The sequence below is a fragment of the Marmota marmota genome, unplaced genomic scaffold, assembly GCF_001458135.2.
Source record: "Marmota marmota marmota unplaced genomic scaffold, marMar, whole genome shotgun sequence".
Lineage (NCBI taxonomy): Eukaryota > Metazoa > Chordata > Mammalia > Rodentia > Sciuridae > Marmota > Marmota marmota.
In genome coordinates, this window is record NW_025999949.1 from 31,709,030 (window position 1) to 31,715,039 (window position 6,010).

Sequence of the window (6,010 nt, forward strand, 5' to 3'; positions counted from 1 at the left end):
TATATATATATATATATATATATATATATATATATATATATATATATATATCTCCCAAACTGCTGAAGGAGAGCACCACAGAGACACAGAGACAGGTCTGACAGCCCCAGAGGCTCCAAGCCTAGGGTGCGGGCGCTCAGCAGATGAGTGGATGAACGATTGAATTCACCTATGCCTCCAAATGTCAATTTCCATGTTGTTAAAATGGGAATGACAATATATTAGGTTTTCATGAGTTAAATGAGATAATGATTATAGAACAGTGCAGTGCCTGGCAGATAGTAATCCTGGCTTTATCTTTCAGAGTTTGCAGAAGGAATGCCGTTATGACTGGACGAAGACTATCTATGCTAGTGGAAGAATGGAAACAGGAGGGCTCAGGGAAGGAAGGTCTTTGGAAATATAAAATTAAATGCAAACCTGGCCAGAAAGACTCAGTCTGAAGGGTTCAAGGAATATCTCTGGAATCTTCAGGTGAAAGATGGAGCTCCGATGGCATTTAGCAAGCCTTGCTTATACATGCCAGAAGCTGCTGTCTCATGTGTTCTTGTCTGTGGTTTACTTTAAAATATCATCTTGGTCATGTGGGTGTGGTTATGGCCAAGCTCATAGGACAGAGGCAGGGTTTGAACCAGGTCTCTGACTGGGAAGATTTGAAAGTGTGTTGACTTGCAAAGTAGATCTGTTTTCGTGCCTGTCTTCCAGGGTCAGTGCCATTTTGTGGATTTAGCCAGGACTCTAGGCATCTTTATTCAATTCTGAGTTCTTTTATCAACAAACTGCCCATAGGATTTTTCTCACTCAACAATTATAAAAAAAATGGTGTACATCTCCCTCAGAACTCTTCAGGGAACCTAGCAAAGATAGTAAAGCATACGTAAAGACAAATACTAAAATATAACATTACTATTATAAAATAGAGGTCAAGATTCATGTACCTAGTGGTTTTTAAAGAGCATTGAAAGGTGATTTTTATAATTTGTTTTTCTCATCCACAGACCTATGTACACAAATTTGAGACTTTCCAGAACCTACCATTCAGTTGTAATAACTCAATTTTTATCAATAATCAATAAATCCTTATTAGGCCCTGAGAGGATTTATTGCTCATTTCTGTACCAATGACAAGGAGGCACTGGGTGTTTCTATGAGAAGGTGAGAAGACCAGCTGGAGAGGTAGGTGGGGTAACTGGGGTCCTGTGCTGCTAAGGGCCAGCCAGAGTCCAGCCCGAGCTTTCTCAGCCCTTGGCACCCTGGCTACCAAACTCTCTGGGTTGCCGTGCCAGCTCCTCTTAGGCGCAAGGGGCTTACTTAATTGGAACAATTATTGGTAATGCATTTTTACATGATCTCATTAGCTGTATTGTCCCAAAGCATAGATTCTGAATGCAGATACGAGGAACAATAGCCTGTTTTAATTTGTGGAAATGATATTTAGAGAAAATAAAGCATGAGCCCTTTAAGGGCCTATTGATCTGAATGTGTTGTGAAATTATAGGGCTTTGTGTAGGTGACCATGTTAATTGGACTATGAGAGGTGGAGGACTTAATCAATGGAGTCTGTAACTGAGTGGCTAAGATAGTTCTCTACTTATTAGAAAATAGAAAAACTCTGTGAACACACTATAAGAATGGAAGACATGTATTCTCCTTAACTCTCCTTCCTCCCCATCCTGCTCTGTGTCCTGGGAAGCTGACTCCTAGGACGACTCCAAAGGACCGCTTCACCCTCCCTCCCTCTCCTTTCTGCTTTGGGTTGGGTTTAGCCAACAGGAAGCACCAGCAAGAAGATATAGAGTTTGGAGCTACAGCTGAGTGTTCCTGCCTAGGGCTACAACTGTGGTCAGGCATTGACCCCTGCAGATTTAGGACTCTTACAGCCATAGATCTAGTAGGTCCAATAGTTATAGATCTATAGCTCAATAACCTGTCATTTCCCACCACCTGCTTCCTCAGGCTTAGGGTGGCAAGCACCCATGTCTAATCCAAGGTGCTTCATGGTTCTTTGCTGGCTTTCCTACTCCCGACCAGTGGAGACCAAAGGCTCTCCATTCTCCCTGGGGAGTGTGGCAGCCGCTTCCTGCTGGGAATAAGTCATGGTGGGAGAGGAGAGAGGCAAAAGTGTCTTGCCTCAATTATATATGCTCCAATCTAGAAAAGCACTCTCCTAAAATTAGGACAAATAGGTAGTCGGAATTAAAGGCACACGGCAGATAGGGGAGCCTGTTCCACCCATTCAGACGCATTGGTGATGGACTGAGGTATCCACACGAGGCAGGGATTCCATCAACAGGCTCAGTGAAAAAGACAGCAGGAAGAATGTCCACAAGGACTTCAGTGCTCGAGCAGCCCATAATCCGTCAGAGACTATCGATGGCCTTGGGGCACAGAACTCTTTAATCTCAGAGCACAGGAAATTAGAAGGAGTTATAAATAACCCTTGAAGATAGAAAGGCAGCCAAGGATTTGGTTAAATAGTGATTGAAAACACAGGGAAAAAAATCATAGTTACTCCTATTTTTTAATCTCCTTTTTATGTATCTTCTTACAAGTTATTTTTGTTTGATAAAATATTCTGATGGGATTTTAATAAATATTAAAAAGAGACACTCAGTAGTTTCTGTGGCTTTTTTTCCATGTGTTACTAGTCAAGAATGAACTATATGTCCAGCAGCCTCTTTTTACCTATTTTGGGTAAGAGAAACAAGAGAGATGCTTGTGCAAGATTTGCAGGCAAGGTGATCATGCGTCTCGGTTTCCCCCAAATGCTGGAATTTCCCTGGCATAGGACTCTCACTGTTAAAGCCAGGACAGTCCTGAGCAAGCAGAGTCTGTTGGTGACACCATCTGAGTGTGGAAGAGAAGTCTCAGCTCATGGGTTGTCACTCACCTGCTGGCTCATTTTGATAGTGCAGGGCAGTCGCAGGGACATGTGTCTGCTCCACCTGCCCATGTCTGCTGCTTCCTCCAGCTCCTGATTCCCAGGCTGGACATCGGGGAGGGGGTCCACTGCTCCTCCAGACACAGTGCTGTAGAGATCTGTCAGCCTGCCCTCGAGGTCCTGGTGCGTCTTTTCTCTTGCTCTCTTTACCTCTATCTCTCCTTCCTGAATGGACTGTCTGCCATATGGACCTCAAGCTTTTAAGTCACTTCCTGAAACAACAGCATTACCAGCACCTGCAATTTCATGAAGTTGAATTTCTACAATTCCCTTTTAAGTGTGTGCGTCTATGCATCGACCCCTGTGTCTGCTTCTCTGATTAAACTCCAACTGACACCATTTAATTTCCTAAATTTCAGAAAAATCGCAATTCTCTTAATTAGAAAACTCGTTAAGTTCGTAGGAAAGAGCCTCACCTCCTGGCCCACACAAATCATGCACAAGCACCATGTCTCCTTTTGGCAACTTCCAGATTTGCCATGTGGCTGGAAAGCAAATGTGTGCTTGATTTTAAGAACAACATCACAATAGATGGCTCTTGGGTTGCAAAGAGGACTGGAGTCCAGTATGGGTCATTCCACTGTTCAAAATGTGGGATTTCCTAAGAATCAACAGACAGAATCCTTGAATGTAAATGGAGGGGTCCCTAAGATCCTGCCCTCTATGTCTGCCACACCCCATCTTTCCACTTCTGTCCTCATTTTATGCTTCAATGACACAAACTGATTTATTATTCTTCCTGTGCCTGTGACTGATTCTCTGGGTGATGTTAGGCCAACAAACACCAAGGCGCTGTCTGGCCCTTAGTTGCAGGATCCGTACAATAATCATGTGTAACACAGGCTGTTCTGTCTCCTGCCTTGTTTTTCCCCACCCCACAGACCTGATACACTGGCTTCAGGCCCCCCTGACTTCTCCAGGTCCACTGAGGACCATTTCCTGTGGCCACCTCAGAAGATCTCCTACATCATCTCTACCATTACTACTAACTAATAAGAAGAATTATAGTAATGATAATGAAATAGAACAAGTGCTATTTACTACCTTGAACATGGTTAAACTCTTCAGGTCAGGAAACTATATAAACTTTGTCCCCAGAAGCTCCTAGTGCCTGTAGTGTGGTCATTACCATTTTACAGCTAAAGAGAACTGAGGTTCAGAGAAGTTAAGCAACTTGTCTAAGGCTCCAGAGACTCATGAGTATATGCCTGTGATCTGAATGCAGTGTGACTCCAGAGATCCAGCAACAACCCTTACTGTCAAATTTGGATCGTACCGATCAGCCACAGTGCCCCATTCTGGTCTGCTTACATGTCCATATTTAAGTAGGTGGAAAGTTCTGGAAGGAAGCAAGGGACCATGGGCATTGATTTTTATTTTGCACCTTTTAACATTGTGTGTGGCCCAGCGCAGGTGCTTAACAAAAGTTTTGCAGAAAAATACATGAATGGAAAGAGGAGTGGATGGATGACTGAAATCACCACGGGATCACCTTGGGCTCCCAGACCCAGGTCTTCAATGCCACAGCAAAGCCGGGCATTGTTCAATGGAAAAGGAAACACAAGGAGTTTGTGTTCAACACAACACCCAACATTGCAGATATTAAAGAAAGAGGTGAATATTCTGGAACTTCTTCCTCTTTCATTTAATATTTCTTGGCCCCAAGCAACTCTCTGTTTTTACACATAATGCAAAGTCCATGCTGACTTCCACAATTAACCTACTGCTTTTAGCTAGGTGTTGTGTAAAAATGCAAGGAGGAAGCACACACTGGGGGCTTCCACTTTTCTCATTGTTGCCTCAGTCTCACTGAAACTTGGGAAGCAAATTATCTGCCTTTTCTATCAAACAACAAAACATTTGCCCAATTAATCTCTGCCCTGGGTTTTGCTTTTCTTAGTCTAAATCCATGTCATTATGCATCTTTCAAATCCTGAAAATGCAATAAAAACAGAGACTAAAGTGTATTTCAGCCCTCATTGATCAACCTAATGATTCTAAATGTATTGGATATAAAATAGATGTTCTAATTTTGCTTACTCTTCATTTTTTCCACACAAACAGAGAAAACCCACAGTGCCTCAGGGGAACAGAAATTCTGCATCTCTCTGCACTTGAAACACATAATGAGTTTGAGCCAATGGCTCCATGCTGCCTGGCTGGTGAGAACACTCAGTCCCTGTGCTCTGCATCGAGTGTTCAAGAGACAGTGTCGGGGCCAGAGCCCAGGGCCAGCCAATTAGGAGCCAGTAGTAATGAGCCTGTGATTTTGGTTTACTCTCCAAATAAATTATTTTTAGTACTTTGTTTGTTGTCCCAGACATCAACCATTAACCAACTGTTGGCAAACTGCTGGTCATGCAGTGTGCTGGAAGAGAGCACTGTACTAGGAGTCACAATCTCTGTTTTCCAGAATTTACTCTGCCACTAAATCACCAGGTACCATTGAAAAAAGTCATCTATTTTTCAGAGTAACTTCATATTTCCATCTATAGCAAAAATGGGTAAATAAACATAGACAATGAGAACTTAAAAAATGGATCCTCTGTGTAAGGCTGGGGAGCTGGCCTAGCTAAATGTTTCATGCACTGTGGTTCATGGATTTACTGGGATCTGGAAACCTATCCTGGGAGTAAAGTGTTCTGTAAAAGTCCACGTTTTAATTTAGACGAGTATTTTTGAAGAGCAGAGAGTGATGCATCTGTCATCCGTGTGACTGACAATCAAGGTCTTCTTGTGATCCTGGCCTACCGTCACCATTTGTCTTAACTATCTTAAGTGAATACCTGAAGATGCCAAAGTTCGGATTTTAATGTTATACTTTGCTTAAAGGTCCATAGAAATCCTAGCATGCATCCTAGGCATAGAAGGAGTAGCCTAGGAAGCATGTCTCTCTCTACTATTAGAGATTATCTGAAATACTTTAGAGAGGCTGATTGATCCATCCATTCCTTCCTGCCTCCACGTTTATCATGTGTTCTAGCACACCCACGGCAAGCCAGACACTGCCAGCCACGGAGGTGAGCAGCATGAAGAAGAGTCTCCTGGAGCTCCGGGAACTTCACAGCC

At 43.0% G+C, this 6,010-nt stretch overlaps 1 long non-coding RNA gene across 1 annotated transcript in view; it reads right to left on the reverse strand.

Annotated features, from left to right (window-relative positions):
* The window catches only part of LOC125616506, a 5,821-nt gene extending 2,636 nt beyond the window's left edge, over positions 1 to 3,185 (reverse strand). Inside the window, exons 1-2 of the long non-coding RNA XR_007347137.1 lie at positions 2,891 to 3,185; positions 421 to 854 (exon numbers count right to left, since the gene is read on the reverse strand). This is a non-coding gene — a long non-coding RNA (uncharacterized LOC125616506). The remainder of the gene's footprint in view (positions 1 to 420; positions 855 to 2,890) is intronic.
* Positions 3,186 to 6,010: the final 2,825 nt, after the last annotated feature.